This window comes from Rhinopithecus bieti, unplaced genomic scaffold (genome assembly GCF_001698545.2).
Source record: "Rhinopithecus bieti isolate Rb0 unplaced genomic scaffold, ASM169854v2 scaffold_12641, whole genome shotgun sequence".
In the NCBI taxonomy this organism is placed as follows: Eukaryota; Metazoa; Chordata; class Mammalia; order Primates; family Cercopithecidae; genus Rhinopithecus; species Rhinopithecus bieti.
Window position 1 is genome coordinate 1399773 of NW_016807296.1, and position 25687 is coordinate 1425459.

The 25687-nt window shown below is 34.8% G+C and overlaps 1 long non-coding RNA gene across 1 annotated transcript in view; it reads left to right on the forward strand.

The window, feature by feature from the left end:
- Window positions 1–10284, forward strand: part of LOC108535215 (uncharacterized) — a 40359-nt gene extending 30075 nt beyond the window's left edge. The window contains exons 3-4 of the long non-coding RNA XR_001887165.1: window positions 1928–1982; window positions 10103–10284. This is a non-coding gene — a long non-coding RNA (uncharacterized LOC108535215). The remainder of the gene's footprint in view (window positions 1–1927; window positions 1983–10102) is intronic.
- Window positions 10285–25687: the final 15403 nt, after the last annotated feature.

The window sequence follows — 25687 nt, forward strand, 5'->3', positions numbered from 1 at the left end:
CCTCACCTGGCTTACTCCATACCTCACAACTCATTTCTCCTCTGATTATTTCCAAGGTTCTCTTCCTCTTTCTGGGATGTTACAATGTTATGGCTCATTCTCATCCCTCTTTTTAAACTCTATCTTTGGTTATTCCCTTGGCAATCTCATTCAAATATATACATATTATATATATAACATGTAATATATATTTATATATAATAATATATAATATATATACTTGACATGCTCAGGTAACATGCACTTACACTCCTCTAATGTGAGCTAACAAAATACTAGATTCCTTGATAATTTTGGACATCCTTTATTTCCATACTCTTTCTGCTTTGGTACCATCTTTGCCTAATTACAAATTCTGAACTCTGTCTTTACAATCTTTCTCCTGGACCCTTGCCCTTTACTTTCTTCTTAGTCTGCATTTCATTCTTCTATTTTCTACTTGTTGACTTTTGCTGTAGAATGTTCAATAATTGACCCACGGTCAGGTGTGATGGCTCACAACTGTAATCCCAGCACTTTGGGAGGCTGAGGCAGGTGGATCTGTTGAGTCTAGGAGTTTGAGACTAGCCTGGGAAACATAGAGGAGACCTCATCTCTATAAAAAAAAAAAAAATTAGCCAGTTGTGTTGGACACGTACCTGTGGTCCCAGCTACTAGGGAGGCTGAGGTGGGTGGATCATTTGAGCCTAGGAGGTAGAGATGCAGTGAGAAATGATCGCACCACTGCACTCCAGTATGGGTGGCAGAGTAAGAATCTGTCTCAACAAAAAGAAAACAACAAACACAAGTAATTGACCCATTAGCTTAGGACCACCTGTGTAATGTAACTTACTCTGATTTTCTCTGTAGTATCTGTATCTTTGCCAGCTATTTTTTTTCTGGCATTCTGGTATCAAGAACCTCCTGCTTATAATACAACTAGCATTCTCTAATCACTGTTTCCAATGACCACTGTGTTTACTGAGGAAAACTGCATCCCAGTCTGTTGGGAGAGGGAAGAAATACATGTCAAAAAATACTTATCTGTGCATATCGATACCATACCCTTCAATTTACAGGAGGGTTCTCACGTCACCATTGTGCCACAGATTTTAAGGAATTGGAAACTGTTCCCTCAAGATCTATTTCCCTTATACAGATGCAATACATTGTTATCATGCGGGGTGTCAATTTGTATGAAGACCTGCGTATGTGATCCTTATAATATCTTAGTATGGGAAGGTGATAACTGAGCAGTCCCTTCTGTGTCTTCCTTTGAGGATATTTCAAGAACATTTTTGGCTCTCCTTGCCTTTACATTTGACATACTTGCACAGATGATTTGTGGAATATACCTGTTAGTGGCTCTGCCTTGAGGAAGAAGGATCTACTACCAGGGCAACATGGGAATGATGCCGTTCGTGACACATTTTTGAGTAGGCATCTCAAGATGAATGGCCCCAAACTACTGAATATAATTAGTCTGTGGGAGACACAGCTCATGACATTTTCTGCTGTTCATTACCATGGAAAGAGTCACTTCCAAAGAGGAAGAAATAAAAAGCAACATTGATGCCTTGCCAATTGACATCACCAAAGCGAGCACATTGCGAGGTAGAATGGATATATGTGTACTTTGGTGTTCAAGAAACATGCAGGTACTCCTTCTGCATGTACTGGGCAAGAGTACAACCACTGCCTAGATATGACATTTCAGGAGTAACAGGGGAAACTGTGAGATTCAGCCTTGTGCTATCACTGAGACTGATTCTTTATAGGCAACTATCAAGGGTTTTAATTGCTGGCCACATTGCGTGTATTTTGAGCTCATGCAGATTCTCGTCACAGTGATTTTAGCTGTGTTGCACAGGGTTACAACTTTGAAGTTTTTCAACTATTTTAGCTCCTGAAAAACATGTTATAATCATTAATATTTCTTTTGTTTCAGAGACACAAGACCATCATACAACTAAATGTATTCAAAAGTTCCTGTAGCTTGCCAGGTACCTTAAACACCACCTTTTTTTTGGCATATAATTTTTATTAATGAGATTGCTTAAAAAGTAGTTTGTCTTTAAAAGAAATATGTATTGCTGCTGCCACATGACAGACTCTAGAATCAGGCTCTGTATTGTGCAAATACCAGATCTGCCGCATATTAACTGTTTGTCCTCGAGCAAGATATTCTTTTTGCTACCTTGATGCCTTCCTCATCTGAAAAAAAATACATAGAAGGAGAATAATAGTTCTTAATAAGATTGTTATGGTGTTAATTTGATTGCTAAGGTAAAGAACATTTATTAAGGCATTTAATAAGTGTTCATTGTAATTATTTTGCCTATTATTAATGTATTGGCCTTTACATTTGGTTTCTCTAGTGATTTTGGATCTTTCTTTTGGACTATGGTACAAATCTTTCCCACAAACTCTTCCCACATTGGATTTCCTATAATGGTTCTTATTCAGTTCTAGAGAACCAACCCTCAGCTCCAATCTATGGTTTATCTTTCTAATTCCTAGCAAGAACTAAGGGGGAAGGCATAACGTTATTAGGTAGAGAAAGCAGGAGACGTTTTCGGACTCAGATACTATATGGTGTAAGTACTGTTCTAAGTGCAGGAAACACACAGCATCCACCAGGGGGTGCTTGTCTTGTGTAGTTTGGTTAATTTTTGTCCAGCTCAGGGAAGATCCTTAAGAGACCCAAGTTGAACAGACACAAAAATGAATGTGTTCTTGAATATGATGTGAAATTTTGTGCTTGGTGCTCACTTGCCTAGATATATAACTATTTTTGCAGCCTGAAGTCACATAATGAAGTTTTAATAGAGGCATTAGAATAGCATGAATACTCCATATAAGAGAAATATTTAACCATCCTCTCCTTTCAGCTCTACTTACCCAACACATAAGCTCCTACACACACACACACACACACACACACACACACACACACACTTACTAACCTGGCCCATGCAACCCTGCTTATTTATGTAAATGATTTATTTTGTATGCTGAAAACTGTGATGTTTCGGACCCACTGCAACTTCTTATTTGGCCTCCTAGAGTCAGAAACTGCATAGTGCCTTTGTTCCGAACATAACCACATAACGCCATCCTGAATTTCACAAATACACCCTTCATATTTTATTCTTTCATTAGTCATTTGAATTCTCTAAATAACCTGTAGCAAGTTCTTTTGATTATTTATAAGATACACTGCACGAATAAGATAAATAGACCTGTGGGCTTTTGCCCTGATGGCACAGAAGGAAGTGTAGTTTCAATGACTAGATTAGGAAGGACTTACCGCTTTGTTTCTGATAAGTATTTATTAAAGACAAGCATTTTATGAAATTTAGAAAATTAAACTAACCCCTGTTTTAGTGGGTTGATTAAACAATTTTTTATAGGAATGTATGGATTTGAAATACTTTTAAAATCTTATTTCATTAATATAATTACCATTCAAAATTAAGTTACACAGAGTATCTCAATTTGTTGCTCATGGGATATGATCTCTCTTAGTTTAAAATTACATTATATTCAGGAAAGCTTCAAACTATCAGGTTAGCTTGTTTGGCAGATTCTTAGATTAATTCTCTAATTCACTGAAATATCTATTACAATTTTCAAAAGAATTGACTATAATGAATTAGAGAGCTAATCTTAACAATTTATCACTCAAATGAGGTCATCACAGCTAGCGGAATATTCAAGACTACCAGCCCATTTCTAACATTTTCTTTATATGGAAAAATATATTTTACATTATGTTTTATCATACTTTTAATGAATTATAAAATATACTAAAGGGCTGCTCTGTTATAAAATAAAAATTACTCATAATCAATCTGCTGTAAATTACTTGTATAAAGTTATTAATTATAATCTTGGCAAATAGTTAATATGAGAGTGTGATGCATTGATAAACAGGGAGCAATGAGATACTCAAGTTCTAAAATTTTAAGCATTTGTTAGAAAATCCAGTGACAATTACAAACTACATTTGTTCACTGTGAGTATATTTCATTTAAAATAACAATAGTGATTGTTAGCATATTTTTAAATAGTAGTATAAATATTTAACTGGTTTGTTAACTTTTAAAATTCTCAAATATATATGAAGTTTATAAAGAAATATTGGTCCAGATTTGCTTTTTTTGAATTTGAGAGATTTATACGGAAACCTAGGAGACTAAGTTACAAAATGGCATGTTACCGAAACATTCACAATGAAGAGAAAATGGCCAAACAACAATAAAAAATTAAACTAATCTTGATTTAAGCCAGACTAATATACTTCAAGCTCTGTGTCTTGGGAATCAGCATTGATTTATCAGAAAGGTTAGCTTGCTCTGTCAGTTTGGACCAAAGCTTATACATTATTTTCTGCTGTTGTTCTTTAGAGCTCCCATCTTTTTACAAATGCTGACATGTGCTTGTGTCCTGACAGTCTTTCCTGATAAAATGTGCATCCTATGTCCTGTACAGTACAGTCTTTTTGTGTTTAGACTAGTCCTACTCTTTTTTTTCCCCCCTCATTCTCTACAGAAATTCGTTCTACCTCCCTACTGGGAACATAGCCTGCCCCAAGTATCAACCAGAAGCCAGGCACTGTTATGCACCAGAGAATAGCCTTTAAACTGCTTGTCTTCATACATTTTAATCTGCTTTGCTCCTATATACAATGTTTACCTAAACTGCTTGCCAATCAGAATGTTGTATATTATGTATCCCAAAATCCGATCTATATAGTTTTGTGCAGTCTGAATTTACTGTGTTTTTTTTTCTTTTTTTTCAGATAGCCCTCATTCAGTGCATTTTAGTTCCTCATGTTTCGTGATGTTTTGATCATAAGCTTATGTTTATTAAGCCTCCAGATGAGAGCTGAGCCCTGGTGGCACTTTGATTATAGTCAGAGGACCTGGCTCAGCCGTACCTAGACTCCTAACCCACAAAAACTGTGGGATGGTATATGTGTTTGTTTAAGCAACAACAGAAAAAATTATATAATTAGCTTGTCTTAACTCATATAAAATGCAAATATAAATAATTTAATGTAACAGAATAGTAGGTGCAGTAGCTGAGTCACACAGATATAAGAAAATTTGAATCTTCAAATTATGGCAAAGAATAAACAATTCAGTAAGAAGTTTCAGAAAATAATATCCATTTGAAGAAAAATTATACTATATTCATACTTAATATTGTATAGAATATAAATGAGGTGGATTAAATATCTAAATGTAAAAAATACAAAACATTTTTACATGTATGCATTTAATACATTCATATATAATGTGAGAGAATCACAAAATGAGATTTTTATAATATTGTGATGATTGAAGCATTATTAAGATATGAAAAGGGTGTTGCATCTAACAATATTTAAAACTAATATGCATAAGCATATGTTTCATTAATGCATTGGTGGAAAAAGCATTCCTTTTATTTTAAGCTTTTATTTTGAGGTAATTATTGCATCACATACAATTATAAGAAATAATAGAGAGAACTCAGTATACCTTTCACCCGGTTTCCCCATTGGTATCATCTTCCATAACGATACTACAATAACGCAACCAGGAGAAGGCATTTGACAGTCTCTCAACCTTATTCAGATTTCACCAGGCTTATATGTGCTCATTTGTGTGGCTGTATATTTAGTTCTATAAAATTTTAGCACATATGTACATTTATTTGGTCACCTCTGCAGTCTAGATAAAGAACATTTCCATCAAAAGGATCGGTTGTGGTACCTTTCATAGCCATACTCACTGACTCATTGCGCTTCCTTCTCTAGTATATTACCCTCTAGCAACTACTGATCTCCATCTCTATGATTCTGTCATTTCAAGAATGTAATATAATTAAGACTCATACATTGTGTACTCATTGGAGATTGGCTTTTTTTTTTTTTTTTTTTTTCCACACAGCATTATTCCCTGAGAACCATCGAAGGCGTCCCATGTAGATAGTCCTTTCCTTTCTATTGCTGAGTAGTATTACATGGTATTGGATTTGTTTCCATCCCAGTTTGTTAAGCATTCACCCTTTGAAGGACATTCGTGTTGTTCCCAGTTTTTGGCTACTAACAATGAAACTACTGTGGTCATTGATGTTTTGTGTTTTTTTGTATAATGTAAGGTTTTATTACTCCAGAAAAAAATACGTAAGTGTGATGATTGTTAGGTCATAGGGGAATTGCATGTTTAGTGTTTTTTTGTTTCATTTTAAGAGTTGCCAAAATGTTTCCCAGAGTAGCTGTATCATTTTACAACCCAGCAGCAATGCATGAAGTAATGCATCTCCACATCCTTGTCAGCACTTGCTGGTGTCACTATTTTTGTTTTAGCCACTTTCATAGGTATATAGTGATATCTCATTACTGTTTTGATTTTCATTTCACTAATGGCAAATGATGTTGAATATCTGCCTAACTTCAGTTAAATGCTTGTTGAAGACTTTGCCCGTTTTCTAATTTTTTTCTTTCAATTTTTCAGAGTTCTTTATATATTCCAGATATAAATTCTGTGTTAGATATGTGGCTTGCAAATGTTTTCTTCCAGTCTGTAACTTGTCATTTCATCCTCTTCATATGCCTTTTCTAGAGTAAAATTTTTGAATTATGATGGGGTCCCATTTGTCAAGTTGACTTTTTAGGAATTGTGCTTTTGATAACAGTTGGAACTCTTCACTTAGTCCTAGGCCTTAAAAATACTCTGTTTGTTGTTGTTGTTGTTGTTGTAGAGTTTTACACTTATGCCTGCTATCTATTTTTAGTTAATTTTATGTAAAATGTGAGATTTGCATTAAGGTTCATTTTTAACATTTGAAAGTCTATATATTTCCAGTTTCTCCAGCAACTTTAAAACTTTTCCTCCATTGACTTGCTTTTGCAGCTTTGTTAAAATTCAGTTGACTATACTTGTATGGGTCTATATCTGGATTACATATTTTTTCCATGTGTTTATGTGTCTATCCCCTCCAGCAATACCACAGTGACTAAATAGTAAATCGTCCCATTATGCAGACTGATTCTTACACTTTATTCTTTTTTCAAAAGCGTTTTTTTTTTCTTCTGTCTAGTGCCTTCCATATAAATGTTAAGATAAGTGTTTCTATACCTATGAAAGTCCTTGCTAGGATTTAGAGAAACAATTGAATTAAATCTATACATTAATTAGTGGAGAGTTGACATCTTTATTATGTGGACTTTTCCAATTGTGAACCAAGTGTGTACATTGATTTTTCTAGTTCTTGCTTGATTTTTTTCATCAGCCTTTTGTAATGTCAAATACAGATCCTGCACCTGTTTTCTGACATTTATACATAGGTATTTATTTGGGGGGGGAACGATTGTAAATGGTATCATGCATTCCAATCTGTATGCCTTTTATTTACTTTTCTTGCTTTACTTTGCTGGCAAGATCTTCCAGTACTACTTTACATCCCACGTATTTTGATATGTGTTTTCATTTTCATTTAGGTTTACGTATTTTTAAAAAATTCCCTTTTGACCAAAGGATTATTTAGAAGTGCATTGTCTAATACCAAATGCTTCAAGATTTATCGCTCATGTTTCTGTTACTGATTTCTAGTTTGATTCCATGGTGGTCAGAGAATATATTCTACATATAGTTTCAATTCTTTTAAATTTGTTGCTGTTTGTGTTATAGCCTAGGATATGGTCTATCTTGGTCAGTATTCCAAAAGCATTTGAACAAAATGTATGAATTCTGTAATTTTGGGGTGGGGTGTCCAACTATGTTGATTGGATAATATTGTTTGATTCAATTATTCCGTATTCTTGCTGATGTTGTCTCTAGTAGTTCTATCAATTGCCAAAAAGAGGTGATGAGATCCTGAATTATAAATGTGATTTGTTATTTTATCCTTTCAATGCTATCAGTTTTTGCTTCATATATTTTGAGGTTCTGTTATCTGAAAATCATCCATTTAGGATGGTTTTGTATTTCTGGTGGATTGATCTTTTTATCATTATATAAAATGTCTCCTACTTTTCTTTCCTCTGAAGTTTATTTTGTCTCATATTAATAAAGTCATTTCTAGTTTGTTTTTATTAATATTTGTATGCTATGTCTCTTTTCATTCTTTTACTTTTAAATTACTGGTGTTATTACGTTTCATAGTGAATGTCTTGTAGATAGCATAGAGTTGGGTGATTTTTTTTAATACATTGCCAACATCTGTCTTTTAATTGGTGTCTTTGGTCCATTTATAATTTAGGTAATTGATGATATTGTTGGAATTTAAGTCTGCCACTTTATTATTTATTTTCTGTTTGTTTCCTTTTTTCTCATTCCTCTGTTTCTCTTATACTTGCTTCCCTATGTTACTTAAACATTGTTTAGGGTTGCATCTTGATTTGTTTATAGTATTTTAGTCTATAAGTTTGAATAATCATTTTAGTAGTTTTTCTGGATAATTTTAAATACAAGTGTCACTTATCACAGTTGTCTTCAGTATTTCTTTTACCTCCATTGAGTACTACATCAAACTATAATTTTTGCCTCAACCTTCAAAGATGATTTAAAAGCTCATGAAAAAAAAGAGAGCCTATTATATTTTATCCTTATTTTATTTATTATGATATTCTTTGCTTTCTGAAATTCCAAGGCTTCTGTTGTAATTACTTTTCTGTTTAGGAAGTTTCCTTAAGCCCTTCTTGGAAGGTAAGCTTGTTATTATAACTTCTCTTAGTTTTCTTTTTTTCTTTTGAGAATGCCTTTATTTCCCCATCATATCACTGAAATATATTTTTGCTGAATAGTATTGATAATTTTTTCAGCATTTGGTTTCAGGTGACAAGTTCCTTTCATTCAGTTGATGTTTGTCTATGAGTAATGTGTTCCTTTCTAGTTGCTTTTAATGTATTTTATTTATTTTTTTGCTTTTAGTCTTCAGAAGTTTCATTGTGCTTCGTCTTGGTGTGGATTTCTTTGGGATTATACTATTTGTGGCACAGTCAGGTTCTGGAATCTGTAGGTTTATATCTTTCATAAAATTTGAGAGGTTTCAGCCATTATTTATTCAAACACTTTTTAGTTCCACTCTCTCTCCTGTCCTTCCGGAGACTTTACGATATAAACGTTAGCTGTATACTTATTGTCTCACAAGACTGTGTTTATGATTCTTTCAGTCTATTTTTTCTCTGATGGTTTGTGTGGATTCTCTTTTCTCATTTCAACTGTGATTTTCTCCCTACCTGCTATGACAAGTGATTTTCAGTTGTATCTTGTACATTTTATATTATGGGACTCTGGATCCAATGTAAGCTTCTTTTTTAGTAGGTAGTTCCCTTGTTGAAGTGTAGTGCGAGGACCAGTGAGATATATACGTTGAGCGTCACATTTGCAAATAGGGAGCTTTGTTTAAGAAAGGTGGGTTGGTAGTGCAGCTCCCCATGGCATTTATATTAAGGACCTGTATTGAAAAGACCCAGGGAACTCAGCACTGTGTCTTCCTTTCTCAAATTACAAAAGTCCTAGGCAGCCCTTCTTCCTTCCACACTTCAGCGTTTTTCTATTCTTTGCTTTTATCTTGTTCCAGGATTGTTAGTTGTAAGAGGGAGAATCTGGGAGGAATGTGGCTACTCCATTCTAGCGGGACCCTTTTGAATTTTACTAGGCAAATATCAGAGTATGTGTATATCTTGCAATACAACTTTTTAAAATGAAAGCTTATTTACAAAAAAACATATATTTACATCTTAAAATCACGGTAACACATTTTAGAAGAAAGTTATCTAGAGATAAATCTTGAATTACATTTCAGAAACAATTACTAGAATGTCAAAATCACATGTAAACATTTTGCAAAGCACACTGATGGTTTACAAGGAAATTTGAAGCAGATCTTGTTGGCACTTTGAGAGAGATCGTAGTAGATGGGCTATGTAGATGCAAAAATAAACACTTTTCTGAAATGTTATGGCAATGAGATAGGAGCTTTCCTTTAAAACAGAAGACCTGTTTTGTCTTATAGTATTATACAAAGAGAATGTGAATGTTAAAATTGGAAGTGCAAGCAAAGTTTTCTTTTGAAATTTTTCATCCTAAAACTATATCCACATCACTGAAGCTTTTCTGTTCAAAAGTTTTTACAGCAGCACCAGAATGACAGAAGATCTGTATTGGGTTCTGAGTTGAATAGTTACTACTCCACCTGACTTGTCTACACTGTCAACTTGAATAACCAGTGAAAAATAATGAAATAATGGCGATCAACCCTCTTCTGCTCTTGGCATCTCAGCTTTTCCAAAGCCTTAAATCTCCATCTCAACTGGTAAGTTATAGTTTATTACAGGAAATTGCTATTTTATTATAAATTTTCATATGCAGTTTCTCTAGCCAATTTATTTACTGCTATGTGGTATTGGGCTTTCCATATCGTAAACAGAATGTTTATGGTACGACATGTAAACTGTACATTTTACTGCAAACAAAACAAATTTAACAACCACATTAATTGTTTGATGATCAGGAAGCAAGGTTTTAAGCATTTTTACATTCAAACATGATCGTTTATAAGTAAGTGTTTTATTGCATTTAGTGAAAATTTAGAAATTTAGTGTTTTGATTGAGGTATAATACATTGTATTTTTCCCGTGTCTAATTATGGATAATAGGTCATTATTCCCTATCATTCTGGTAAATATCCACTCAGGTTTTTGGGTTTTAGAATCAGATTATTTACATGAAGTGGGAGATGTTTGCCTTCTAAAATAATATCTTGCAACAAAGCAGTTGATAAAATCATTACAAACAAACTTTTAACTACAGAGCTAAGCTGATAAGTAGGTAAGGTTTCAGAATATAGTGGGAACTTTTATCCCTAGTTTTAAGGTAAAGTTGAAGCTATGAAGGCCCTTGAAGGGTGTTGTATTTTGTTTGCTTTCGCAGTGCCCTTGGTTCGTAGTCTTAGGGTTAAGGGATGCAGGGAACAGGAGGAAAGAGTTTGACTCAGTGTGGCAGAGAATGCATGCTTGTTGCCTGCCCAATGTACTTTCCCCATTAATCTTAATTACTGAACCTCAATTTTATTTTGGTGGCAGTGTGCCCAGCTACAGACTAAATATCCAGCCATTTTCCCAGAGGGAAGTAATGATGAGCACATAAATTCCGGCCAGTGTGACGCAAGTGGTAGGTATTGGGTGACTATGATAATTCATCTCTTTATAGGAGTCAGCTGTTAGGAGCATATTTTTCCCTTGCGTTCTCTTCTTTCTGTCAGGAATAGGGAGTATGAGGTTGTGTCCATCACTTGCAATTAGTAGCCTTCATCATTAATATTTTATCTTAAAGCTGGGAGTATAAATGTAGAAGAAAACTGGGTTCATTACAACTGTGGAATCATCATGTCTGTTCTGCACTAACTACTTTCAGATTACTTTTTCTGGGAGAAAATTAACCTATTTGTGTTATTTGTGTCTATGTATATGTATGTGTGTAAGCTACCACTATTTGTTTTTTTTTGTTGTTGTTGTTATTTATCACTGAATTTATTCTTCATTGGTATAAATTTGAGATTCCTGCATAAACCCAAGGCTCTCAGACTTAGGTAAAGGGAGGCCTAGAATCAAATAATCCTCTTTTTGACATAAGAGAATGAATACCTCAAAATTTATCGTTTTCATACTAAGGTCTAGCATTCATGAACTGGGAACCCATGAGTACTTGAAAGCACAAGTCTTCTCTCCCCTGAATACCTATCATCATGCTGGTAATTCTGTGAAACCCCAGGCCAGGACAATAACGTACAGTGGTCCTTTCTACAAACTGATTCACAAATGGAAAAATAAATAAAAACGGCAATTAAGATGAAGAATAGGAACAGTTCAGAGGAAAATGGTCTGCTATGCATCCAGTTGCAGATCCACATGAAATTAGAAAAACTGAGAAGAGGTCCTTTTGAAAATGTAGCAACAAGTATTTTCAGGAATCAGTGGCATTGTGACTCTTTGGATTTAGGAAGTCCACATACTGGAATTCACTCCTAAATAAATCAAAGTAAAATTACTGAACAATTAAGAACATTAGAAACATACAAACAGATTACCTTACAGAAGAAAGACAATTACCCTGAGAGCTCAATTCCAAAAAACAATTTTGGAATTAAGGAGACAGTGCAAAAATACCTTAGTATTGCTGATAGTATTGCTGAGGGAAAATATTTGTTAAGTTAGAAGTGTGTATACAGTTAAAATATAAATCCAAGAGTTTGAAATAAAGACAATTCAGACAAACAGATATTTACCAAAACAACTTCCAGTAGACGAACTTCGAGAAAGAAAAGTATCGGTAAATGGATAGCAAGAAAGAACAAGTAGGAAAGTCACTAACAAACAAGGATAATTTCAACAAATATTGATTTTATTGAACAAATCCCTTCATATGCAATTTTTGCAATAAAACATGGAGGAAGTTAAATATTAAACAATACTGGTGGCTGGGTGCGGTGGCTCACGCCTGTAATCCCAGCACTTTGGGACTCTGAGGCGGGTGGATCTCTTAAGCCCAGGAGTTTGAGACCAGCCTGGCCAACATGGTGAAACCCCGTCTGTACCAAAAACACAAAAAATTGGCTGGATGTGGTTGCCAGGCACCTGTAATCCAGCTACTAGGGAGGCTGAGGCACGAGAATAGCTTGAACCCAGGAGGCAAAGATTGATGTGAGCTGAAATTGCGCCGCTGCAATCCAGTCTAGGCAACAGAGTGATATTCCATCACAAACAAACAAACAAACAAACAAAAACCCAAAACCAATAATAGCATGTAAGATTAGGGTAAATAGTTATTAAAGTTAATATATCTGAAATTTCTTTAATTTTGACCTATTTGGGTAGATATATTGATTAGCATTATAATTTATTTAGTGAAATATGAATGAAACTTCATTTGCTAGCATAAGGTAGACAGTGTTTAATTCAAACAGTTACTAGTAAAAGTTCAATTTAATTTAAATTATAAGGAAGGAGAAGCATGTAAGCATAGAAAAGCGCCACTAATATTAAACAAAATAAGGTAATTCAAGTATATTCAGGTGCATTAGTAATCACAAAACACATAAATAAAATTAAACTGCTTTTTAAAATGGAGAGATGGTCAAATTGGTCAAGAAAACAAAAGCAAACTGTGTTTGCAATAGATACATTTAAAACGTAACTTAACAAGAATAAAGTTAAAAAATGATGAGGAAAGTATCTGACAAAGTAATTAATGCTGTAATAACAGGTAATGGATATTTTTAGTTAGAAAACAGTTATCATGGGCAAAACAAGTCAAGCCCTAATAGTAATTATTCCCATTCATTGTGGAAAATTTAAAATTCACAAATTTTGTGCATTTAGTACAACAAACATATAAATAGAAGATTACATATGATATAAATTTAACCTTTGGAAAACTGAGGTTAATGAAGAAATCAAAAGAATTTGACAAATATTCTAAACTTAACAAAATTAAATATACTATGTCAAAATACCTAGAAGTGTATGTATATACATATGTGTGTAAATCTAACAAAAAATTTTGGAGCCAAGGGCGGTGACTTACACCTGTAATCTCAGCTACTGGGGAGGCTGAGGTGCTGGGATCACCTGAGGCCAGGAGTTTTAGACCAGCCTAGGCAACATAGCCAGACTCTGTCTCTAAAAAAATAAAAATAAAAATAAATTAGCTGAGCATGGTTCCACAGCCCTCTACTCCCAGCTGCTTGGGGTGTTGAGGTGGGATAATCACTTGAGCCCATGAGTTCATGGTGACAGTGAACTATGACTGTGCAAATGTACTCCACCCACAGGGTGACAGAGTGAGATCTTATCTCAAAGAAATAAGAAATTGTGGAAGACTTTTATAGAGAACCTAGAAAATTCAACTGAAAACATTAAATAAGTCAAAATTAATGAAGATCTATATTATGTTCACAACAGGAAGACACGACAGTTTAAGCTAGTGATCATTTTCAAATTGATGCATAGATTTATTTCCAGTCAAAATTCCAACATTTTCTAAACATATAAAATATGTTACTAAAATTTTAAAATACTTCTTAAGTGCTAAGAAAATAATTTATGATTAAAAAACTAATTATGTTTTACCTCAAAGTAAGATTTAAAAAAAAAAAAACTTAGAAGGGAAAATGATGAACTTACATGCTGGAGGAAGAACTTAAGCAGAATATATTCCAAATAATAGCTAACAGTATCCAGTATGTGATATACCACAGGCACTCAAAAATTAATTGCTAATGATTACCTGAAAATTTCAGGACAATTTTAGATTCGGTTATTCTAAAATAGTTTTACTTAGTCATTAAATTTTTCAGTGGAAAGGGAAGAAAAGAATGTCTCGTATGTTTTGAGATAAAGAAGATTATTCTTTCCATTTTCTTCCAAATGAGCAAGCATGTAAATTAAAACAAAACTTTATTTTCTAATATAGTTTATAAATGTTGAATCTTCTAATTAAGTGTGCAAACCATATCAAGCAGCTATGTTTTTCTAAGTATTTAACACCTAATATTAAGAGATAAACAATGAGATGAAGTTTGTTTAACATATATTCTTTTAATGTAACCTACACGAACTCAATCTCACTAGAAGGTGGGTACCTAGGAGGTCATAATAATAGTAATACTCAAATTTTCCTAAGATATTGTCCCGTTGGCAGAGTGTAACTCTTCAGTCACCTAACAATGCCTGCCTTAGTTGTTTTTGATAGTTTCTAAGAAAAACCTGTCCTACTGGAGTCAATTACCATTTCTTCTACTTCAGTACCTAAATTGACAATGGCCTCTCCCCTGTATCCTTTGTGCCAGTAATGTCTAGGGGAGTATTCACTCCATGGTTACCATAAAGCCTCAAAATGACAAATGGACCTATCAGTTTACAGCAAGAGAGAACTATGCTACGTCCCGTAAGACATTGAGAAGAATGATCACTGTTTTACAGTGGATGCAAAGTGGAAGGCTAAGGCAGTAGTCCCATTGTTGTTTGGACCACAATGGAGCCAAGAAGGTGAAGAGAAGGGAGTGGGCACTAATATCTGTGTCCTTGAGTCTCACAACGTTCTTTGTAAAAAGAGCACCCAGAGATAAAATTCATTGATTTTATTTTAGAAACAGGGACCAGATCACCACGTGTCCCCTCTTCTTAAAATTTGAACTTATTTTTGGCCTAGTAATTGAGAACGTTGAAAAATTATTATTAATCTAGCTAAGCTAATTATACTATATTCATATGGCTAAACCATGGATTTTTAATGATTACTATAAGTAAGATTACTATAAATTCCTTCTTAAGAATGAGGTGCCTAAGGCTCAAAAATTAAGGAGGCAGGATGCTCAGGATTCTGCAAGTACATGGGTGTCGCCTGGGTGAGAATGTCTCCTTAAATTTAGAGCCCTTGTGCCAGGTTTGCTTCATGCTAGTCCTGACACTAAGTGTCATAATGGGCATATATATTCAACAAAGAGCTTCTTGTAAACCAGGCTGGGACAGCAACTAATAAAAATAAAAGGATATTTGCAATCATTATTTTAAGTGAACTACACATCGACACTCTTCTAAGGCAAAGAAGGAAATAAAATAGAGTCATTTTCCAAATAACTTCATTTACATAGATGGTAAACCTGGAAAATGGAGGTTCCAAGCCTCTTACTCTCATCTAATACAATTTATTTCTAGACATATATATCTGGTTTATATTTTTATTTCTTGTGAAATTTAAAGTCAGGAAATTTTTAAATTACGCAAAGGTAGTCTAGTCATTATAAGTGAGAGACACAGGCTTGTGCCAGTGGTTGGACATTCATATACTTTCAAGGGACAAGCAGTTCTATAAATCAGCCCTGCAGGTTAGAGAGGGGTTACAGAGAACTGCAGAAGTCATGCCTAGCCTAACGACACTCAACGTAAAAGTTTAAATACTGCAATGGAAAACAAAAGAGTTCCAGTGATGTCGTATTTTGCTTTCCATGACTACTCTTTTAAAACCTGCCTGTAAGATATATTATTAAATGTTTGTATATTTTCTTAATTCAACCTCTCCTCCTCCACCGACACACATCAACCACAGAACAGCAATAAAAGCAAAACAATAAAACAGCCTTGCACCAGAGAACCTGAAATGATCCTAATTTGTGGTTTTTCTCCTGAAAGATGGGAGATAGGAAGGTGTTATTGACAATTTAATGTGATTTTTTTCAGCAATACCCAGGCAGTCACCCAGAAGGGCCTTGAAGGAATGAGAAAAATCTGTAGTTACATGGGTGTGAGGACAGGTACAGTCCAGAGGCAGGCCCTAATGGGGTGCCACCAGAGTGTCATTAAGCACTAGAACAGCAAGAGGATAAGGCCAATGGCTAACTGAAAGGAATTTTTTGGAAAAACAGAAAGGGAAAACAAGGAAGAAACATTTAGATGGTTCCCTAAATAGTCTTTAATTTATTCTTTTTTCTAGAACTGGTTCAATGCATGCAGCCTTACAGTCATGAATTTATGTTCTCGTTTCTGCAGTAACTATTTTTTCATCAGAATAATTTGTCTGAAATAATACTAGCATGTGGCAACACCTAACATACTTTTTGTAACTAATTAATTCCATTACTTACCGGGGCACAATCGGCCTTGATGTAGTGATAACATTGTCTATAGGAAGGACATGGATATTGTAGATATTTTGTTTTAAATGAATTGGTGATTAAAACATAAAATAACCACACCTTTTTTTTGTGCAAACAAAAGCCTTTAATTGCTTTGTATCAAGATCCATCACAAGAAACAAGATGGCAGTGGACACCAATAAAATGATAATTTCTTCCATGGGTCCTTTCACTCAGTGGTGGAAGTGTGTTTCAGGGAGGATGCATTGAAAAGGCTTAATGCAATCATTGGAACATTTTATAAGGGTTACTCAGAAATCAAACCACAGTATCTTTCATCCCACCACCACTACCCTACATGCAGCATTTGGTAGCTTTAAATTCCTAATCTTGAAACATCGTCAAAGATTGGATCCCATCAACTTCCTTCAGTAGTTCTACTGAGCATTAATGCTCAGGCTGTGACTACATGTAGCTAAATTCAATTGAAAACTCATATTTATTCAGGAAATAAACCATGTACATAGCCATGAATGCCAGTATCTCATTTAAAAATGTTCATTCTTAAAAACAAAGTACTTATGTCTTGATATCAAAACTATTATGAGAATGACTAGGATTGTTCCTATATGAGAACAAGTACTGACTATCCTGTCACTTACTATGACTCAACAGTTCCATTGAAAACTTCATTCCTCATTGGTTCCCTGGAGGCCAGAATTTCCAATAGCCTTTATAACATTTACTAAGAAGTGAGAGATCATTGTTCTCTTGTAACATGTTATCATTTTAAAGTAGAATTTCAGCACATTCTGCATCATGCTATAAAACTTAATTTGAACTATTATTCAATGTAAATATCATGTGCTATTTTTTCTCTAAGTATTTTCTGATTCCAGTTTTTTCCCAAATTTCAGTAATTATCATTTTTTTCAAAAGTATTCTTTCCAAATTTGTAATTTATAAGGAATTCAGATTAATTTATTGCATGTTAGTGCTGAAACTGAGGCACTCATGTGTGTGTGTATGTTTATCAGAGATGTGACTGCTTACTTTAAGTGCTTAAATTTATTTGACCTCAGTATGCCCAGTTGGTAAAAGAACTGGAATGAAAGATGAGAGATATTCGTGGATTTTTAATTTCATTTCTTAGAGTTGATAAATATGTGACTTTGTTTTGTTTTGTTGAATTGCTTAAGTTTTGGTTTCATTAGCAGAATTGGAGTTACTTTCTTACACATTTTTATATTTACAGGAAATTACAATTAAACTACCTTAATTATTATAATTTATTAATTAAGCTGAAATAACTGCAAATTTTTTCCTTTTGGTTTGGATTTTTTAAATCATATGAATGTTTTAATTATTTATCTGGCCAATTTTAATTTCCCTTGTGTTTTCTTCCACAACTTTGAAGTTTAGACTGTCATATTTTTGCGTATGTTAGATAAATACTAATGTGTTTCATCTATTTTATGTTAATCAGTAATTTGAAATTTATTTTGGAATATGGCATCATGTAAAGGTATAAATATATTTCTTCATAAATTGCTAATTCATAATTTTGTCATTATTTACTGAATTATTCATCTCTTTTTCTTTAATTTCAAAAACTTCCTACTATGCTTTAAATGAATCACCCATAAAGGGTGTGTTGGAAACTGAATCCTCAATACAACAGTAAATTGGGAGGTGGGACCTAAAGAGAGGTGACTTGGTTTATGAGAGCTCTGCCCTCCTGAATGGATTCATGCTGTTATCCAGGGAGTGTTTTCCTTATTGCAGGAGTGGGTTTGTTGGAGCAAGTTTGCCCTCACCTCCACACACATACGTATGCTATTTTTCCTCTCTAGTTTTCTGCCATGAGATAACATAGCAAGAAGGCCCTCACAAAATGCCAGCCTCTTGACCTTGGACTTCCTATTCTCCAGAATCATAAGAAATAAATTTATGTTTATAAGTTACTCAGTCTGTGTAGTCCCAGATACTTGGGAAGCTGAGGCAGGAGAATGGCGTGAATCTGGGAGGCGGAGCTTGCAGTGAGCGGAGATCGCGCCACTGCACTCCAGCCTGGGCGACAGAGTGAGACTCCCTCTCAAAAAAAAAAGTTACTCAGTCTGTGATTCTGTTATAGCAGTTCAAAATGGACTAAGATACTTCTCTTCTAAATATTAAATATATGTAACAAGGTTACATACAGCTTTCCCTGTGTCTTTGCTGTGATTAGATGCCTGCTAGCTTTATCTTCCTGGCAACACACTGTACCTAGTTCCCTGTTCATCAGTGGTGCTGGTGATCACCCCGTTTGTTGTTTCAGTCACTCACCCACCTTTAATAAAATAGGATAGTTTCAAGAAGAAAATAATTTTTAAATTGAAAAATCTATTACTATTATGTGCTGAGTGATCTAATAAATGTGATTACAGCAGATAGCCAGAAAGACAAACTTCATTCTCTTGTCACTTATCTAGTGCAGAGCATTGAGCTAGGATCAAGCTGATGAGCAGGAAGAAGGAGAAAGGCCAATTGGTTTGGGAGATTATTACAGGGGCATATTTCTGAGAAGAAAGTAATCAGAGAAAAGCTACCCGAGGAAACACATTTATATGGGAACTTTAAGTATAAGAAGGTGTTGGCAAATTGAATAAGGGTATATAGTGAAAATTAAACAACAAAAATGCATGATATAAGAGAAAGCACATTAAAAATTTGTATATAATAGCCCTCATTGAAAAAAATATAGTGCTGTCAAGTTACTGGAATGTGTGAGGAAAATATATGATATCCCTCACTGGAAAATAATAAATAGCTATGAACTTACCAGAATGTGTGAGGAATTCCTCACAGATAGAAAATAAATGTGATCAGAACAACAGAGAACAAGCAAAAAAGGAAACCAATCATAGATCTAAAAATGCACAGAACACTGCTACGGAGGTGGGAGTAGTTGCATCAGCAATTGGAGGGAGACTGAGGACAATTGTCAGGATTACAGACTCAAGAGTAGCTGGGCAGATTGGCCTCACTCTCTATGCTGGACAGCTGGTGGAAACAGTGTTTGTTACTAGGCACAAGCAATGTCTGGAAATAGAAACAGAACAATGTTTTAAATAGCTACTGACTTCCAGGATCCACAGCATCCACAGCATCTGTGGACAGGTGAACAGCAAACTTCCAATAAAATAATGAGCAGCAAATTAAGGATCAAGAGGAAATTGAGGACACCTGGCACCATAAAATAATTCACCATACTCAACACAAGACAACATTAGTAAAAACAAAGTTATTACAGGAAAAAAAAGGAAAACATTTGAAACTAAAATATAATGAATTACCAATTTCCTCAGAGGAAATTGGATGCATGATGGTGGAATGAAAGAGGGTAAAGATAATAGAAAATAAAAATACTTTGAAAGAAAAAGAAATTTAAATTTGGATTATTAGATTGAAGTAGAGGAAGAGGGAAATCAGAAGGCAGAAAAAGAAGCCAAATGATTCTCCCAGAATTAAAAGCAAAAGGAGAATGGAAAGTATGACAAAAAAATATTCAGAAGCAATGAGGATAGAAAAAAAATCAAAAGCCTTTTAAATAGGCATTGCAGAAATCAGAGAGACATGAAAGGAAGCAAAAATCAAATAAAATGCAGAAATAATTATCAGAGCTTAAAACAAGAAAAATATCTTTTGAAAAAAGATGAATAAAAGCAAGCTCATATCTAGTGTTACCTCAATGAAATTTCAAAAGGCCAAGGACAAATAGAAAAGTCTGAAAGGAAGACATGATAGGATAAAAATTATTACTTGTTTTTTCTTTGTTTGTTTTTACCTTTCATTTCCACCTCATCACTAAGGATTTTGACTTTGACTACTGTGGTAGGCAGAATAATGACCCTCCAAAGATGTCTGCCTCGTAATCCCCAATACTGTGAATCGATTTCTTTATAAGGCAAATGATACTTTGTAGATGTCATTAAATGTAGAATCTTGAGGTAGGAAAACTGTGCTCAATAATCCAGGTGAGCCCAATATAATCACAAGGATCCTCATAAGGGAAAGAGAGAGTCAGAGAAGGGCATATGATAACAGAAGCAGAGGTTGGATATATGGTTGCTGCTTTTTAATATGAAAGATGGTCATGAACCAAGGAAGGTGACCAGCCTCCCGAAGCTGGATAAGACAAGGAACCAATACTTTCCTAGAGCCTCCAAAGGACTGCAGCCCCACTAATTTATTTGTTTTAGCCAAGATAGACTTCTGTCCTCCAGAACTGTAAAACAATAAATGTGTGTTGTTTAAGCCACTAGATATAGGGAGACTTTTTATGGCAATGATAGGATACTAACACAAAATCTCAATTTCTACCTCTTCTCTGTTCTCACAGAGCTTGCTTTCTGCCTTTGAGGATTATCTGTTGGGCTTCCATGATAAGTAGTCAAGAAAAGTGGAGAAAGAGAAAGAAAAAACTTGTGGGATGCCCCAAGCATGGAATTTGGGGAAAAGTGGTGAGAGCGTGTGTGAAAAGTTGCAAAAACAAGATGCAAGAAAAATGGGGCAGAGTGAAAAAGGATGTAAGAGCATCAGGGTTTTTTGGAGGGGATTTATCTTGTTTGGTATTCTCTGAGCTTCCGGTATCTGTGAACTTACATGTTTCACCAATAGTGAGATGTTTTCAGCTATTATTTTTTTAAAATTTTCCCCTAACACCACACTCTTTCCCCTCCCTTTCTGAAATTCCGACGTCATGGATGTGAGATACTTTATTATTGTTGCATAGTCTCCGAAGATGTGTGTTGTCTGTTTTCAGTTGGGTAATGTCTATTGGTCTGTCTTCAAATTCACTGATACTTTGCTCTGTTATTTCCATTCTTCTATTGTACTGAATTTTTTCCCCTTATTGTGCTTTTCTGTTATATAATTTCCATACTTCTTATATAGTTTGTTTTTTTTACTGATGCTTCCAGTTGTTTTATTTATTTCAAGTGTGTTTGTGTTTGCTTGTTGTGGCACCTGTATCTGCCTTAGAACCTTTTGTCAGATAATTCCAACATGTGTGTCATCTTAGTGTTGGCATCTGTTGGTTTTCCTTGTTAGTTATTTCTTGTTTTTCACATATCCAGTCATTTTTAATTATATCCTGATCATTTTGAATATAAAGTTATAAAACTCAAAGTCTTGTTTGACCCCTGGATTACATATAACATATTTATGGTATATATCATATATCTGATATATATATAAATATGTGTGTGTATATATGTGTATATATATGTATATATGTGTATGTGTGTGTATATATGTGTTAGCATCTATGTTTTAACTGGAATTTGACTCAGTTAAGTAGACCACGTATTCCAATCCTCATTCTGTGGTTCCAATGCCATGTCAATATTCAAAGACTTGCAGGTCTGTTTGAATCTATCCCATGAATGTAATAATTTGTTAGTTCAATTCTCAACATCTTTGATATGATGAATAGGATCAGAGTCACTCACGTGCAGTTGTGAGCAAATGTATGAATTCATAAACATCATTAGGCATGACTCACTATTGCTAGTTCTTTCCTTTCCACTATCTCCATGGCACGTTCTAGTTCTTCAGTGTCCTGCCATAGGCCAGGAAGCTGGGGGTTTAATTAGCTTACTCTGCTATACATGCTACATCTACACCTGTGCCTGGAGTCAAGTAAGGAAGAAGAGAAAGAAATAACATAAAATGGTTTGCCTCATCCTCTTGAGGCTCTGAATGGAGAGGCAGATTCCCATCTCTCTCTCCCTATTTTAGCTCCAAAGGCTGTTGTTGCCACTGCCACCTCCTTGCCACTGCTACCTCCTTGAACACAGAATTTCTTGGGGTGTGGAGGGTCTTGGGGGGTGATTATACACTCTCTCCAAGCATTAACAGTATCTTGTCTGGCTCCTCAAGCCAGAACTGGAGGATTTTCCTGGAGCAGTTTTGCACTAGTATGATCACTGATGTGTGATCACTTAAGGGTGTTTGGTACTTCATTTTAGCCCAGGGACCAGAGGAAATAAAAATGGTAAACTCACCGTGGTTTGAGGGATGCTTTGAATTCCTGTCATCTCCTCAATCCTCCTGATTCATCCTCTGATGGTTGTTTCATGCATTCTGTCCAGCGTTTATAGCTATATTCTATAAAGTTACAGCTTACATTCTATCCAGGGTTTATAGATGTAGTGGAAGAGGAAAGGTATGTTGTGCTTACTTCATCTGGAAGAACTCCAATTGTCATGTTTAATGCTCTGTGTAGCTGTGTTGAAACTCAATATCCATTGGGACTGAAATAGGCAAGTCACACCTTCAATAGGGTTGTTACCTGTAGGGGCAAGACTGTTTCATGCTTTGTACCCAAAGATGTGTCTTCGACTAAATTAGCTCTGTAGAGGTAAGCTAAAAAGCCCAGTTTTACCAATACTGCTAGGCAGTTGGAACAATAGTGCAAATGATCAGGTCCTAATTTAATCTTCAAGCATAATGATATGGGAGTGATACCAGAAATCTAAAGATATAGCAAGGAAGTCACGGTTGTGAATTATCTCTCTTTTCTATTGTGGGCATGCTGTCAGATAACACAGCCTAGGGAGCAGTATGTGTTTATTAAATTGAAAATGACTGTCAAAAGTAGGTTGCAGGAATAGAATTTTATCAGTTTCTTAAGAAGTTCGATTCCTTTTTGGATGATTATATAAGGAGAATTTAAAAAAACATACAATTTCAAAGGCTCTGCCAGTCTAAGAATGCATGCTTTGGAGATATGGTCATAACTGAAGGATTTATATTGCTCAGGCTTTATAAATGCTGGACTAGACTATATCCTACAAGACCCTTATAGATTCTTTTTTAATTTTTTAAATTTTAATTAATTAATTAATTTTTTTCAAACAGAGACTAGGTCTCACTGTGTTGCCTAGGCTGGTCTCAAACTCCTGATCTCAAATGATCTTCCACCTTCAACCTCCCAGTGCTAGGATTACAGGCATGAGTCACTGTACCCAGCCAATACCTTTGTAGATTCTGTAAGCAAATATAGCACAGAATCCCAAGAGATGGACTCACCTGTAATTCCAACATCCGATGAGAATGGATGAATTGGAGATTGAGAATTGCCTAGGAGTCAGAAATATAAGGGAGGAGTGGGTGCGCATGCACACACGTGTGTGTGTGTGAATCTATAAAAGAAATTGGAATGGTAGTTTCTCTTTTTTTTAACTCTTAAGTTCACGGTACAAATGCAGGTACGTTACATAGGTAAATTTGTGTCATGGGGGTTTGTTGTACAGATTATTTCATCACCAAGGCATTAAGCCTAGTATCCATTAGTTATTTTTCCTGATCCTCTCACTCCTTTCACCCTTCACCCTCTGAAAGGCTTCAGTGAGTGTTGTTCCCCTCTAGATGTTTATGTGTTCTCATCATTTAACTCCCACTTGTAAGTAAGAACATGTGGTATTTGGTTTTCTGTTCCTGTGTTAGCTTGCTAAGGATAATGGCCTCCAGCTCCATCCAAAAAATGTAATCTTATTCTTTTCTACAGCTGCATAGTATTCCATGGTATATATGGACCATATTTTCTAGTCTATCATTGATGGACATTTAGATTGACTCCATATCTTTCTTATTATGAATAGGACTGCAATGAATGTACATGTGCATGTGTATTTATAGTAGAATGATTTATATTCCTTTGGATATATACCCTGTAATAGGATTGCTGGTCGAATGGCTCAGCTATTGTGGAACAGATAATGTGGCAATTCCTCAAAGACCTAAAGAGGAATTGCCACACTGTCTCCCACTACCTTGAGGTCTTTGGGGGAATTGTCACACTGTCTTCCACAATGGATGAACTAACATACACTCCCAACAACAGTGTATAAGTGTCCCTTTTTCTCCACAATCTCACCAGCATCTGTTATGTTTTGATATTTTAATAATAGCCCTTCTGTCTGGTATGATATGATATCTCATTGTGAGATATCATCTGATTTGCATTTCTCTAATGATCAGTGATATTGAGCTTTTATTCGTATGCTTATTTTTCACATGTATGTCTTCTTTCAAAAAGTGTCTGCTCATGTCCTTAGCCCACTTTTCTAATGAGGTCTTTGGTTTTTTCTTGTAAATTTGTTTAAGTTCTTTATAGATGCTGGATATTAGACCTTTGTGAGATACATGGTTTGCAAAAATGTTCTCCCTTTCTGTGGGTTACCTGTTTACTCTGTTGATAGTTTCTTTAGCTATGCAGAAGCTCTTTAGTTTAATTAGACTCCATTTGTCAATTTTTGCTTTTGTTGCAATTGCTTTGACATCTTTGTCATGAAATCTTTGTGCATGCTTATGTCCTGAATGGTATTGTTTAGGTTGTCTTCCAGAGTTTTTATAATTTTGGGTGTTAAATTTAAGTCTTTAACCCATCTTGAGTTAATTTTTGTGTATGGTATAAGGAAGGGGTTCAATTTTAATCTTCTGCATATGGTTAGCCACTTATTCCAGCACCGTCTATTGAACAGAGAATTGTTTTCCACTGTTTATTTTGGTCAAGTTTGTCAAAGATCAGATAGTTGTAGGTGTGTGGACTTATTTCTGTATTTTCTACTTTTTTTATTGGTCTTTGTGTCTATTTTTGTTCCAGCACCATACTGTTTTGGTTACTGTAGCCCTGTAATATAGTTTAAATTCAGGTAGTTTTGTTCTTTTTGCTTAAGATTGCCTTGGCTCTTTGGGCTCCTTTTTAGTTCCATATGAGTTTTAAAATAGCCTTCTCTAGTTCTGAGATTATCAGTGGTAGTTTAATAGGAATAGCATTGAATCTATAAATTGCTTTGGGTGGTATGACCATTTTAACAATATTGAAACTTCCTATCCATGAGCATGGAATTTTTTTTCATTTGTCTGTGTCATCTCTGATTTCTTTGAGCAGTGTTTTGTAATTCTTGTAGATCTCTTTCACCTCCCTAGTTAGTTGTATTCACAGGTATTTTATTCTTTTTGTGACTGGGAAAGGCAAAAGCTGGCAAGGGGACTGGGAAAGAAAAACTTGAAATTTTGGTCTTTTATAATG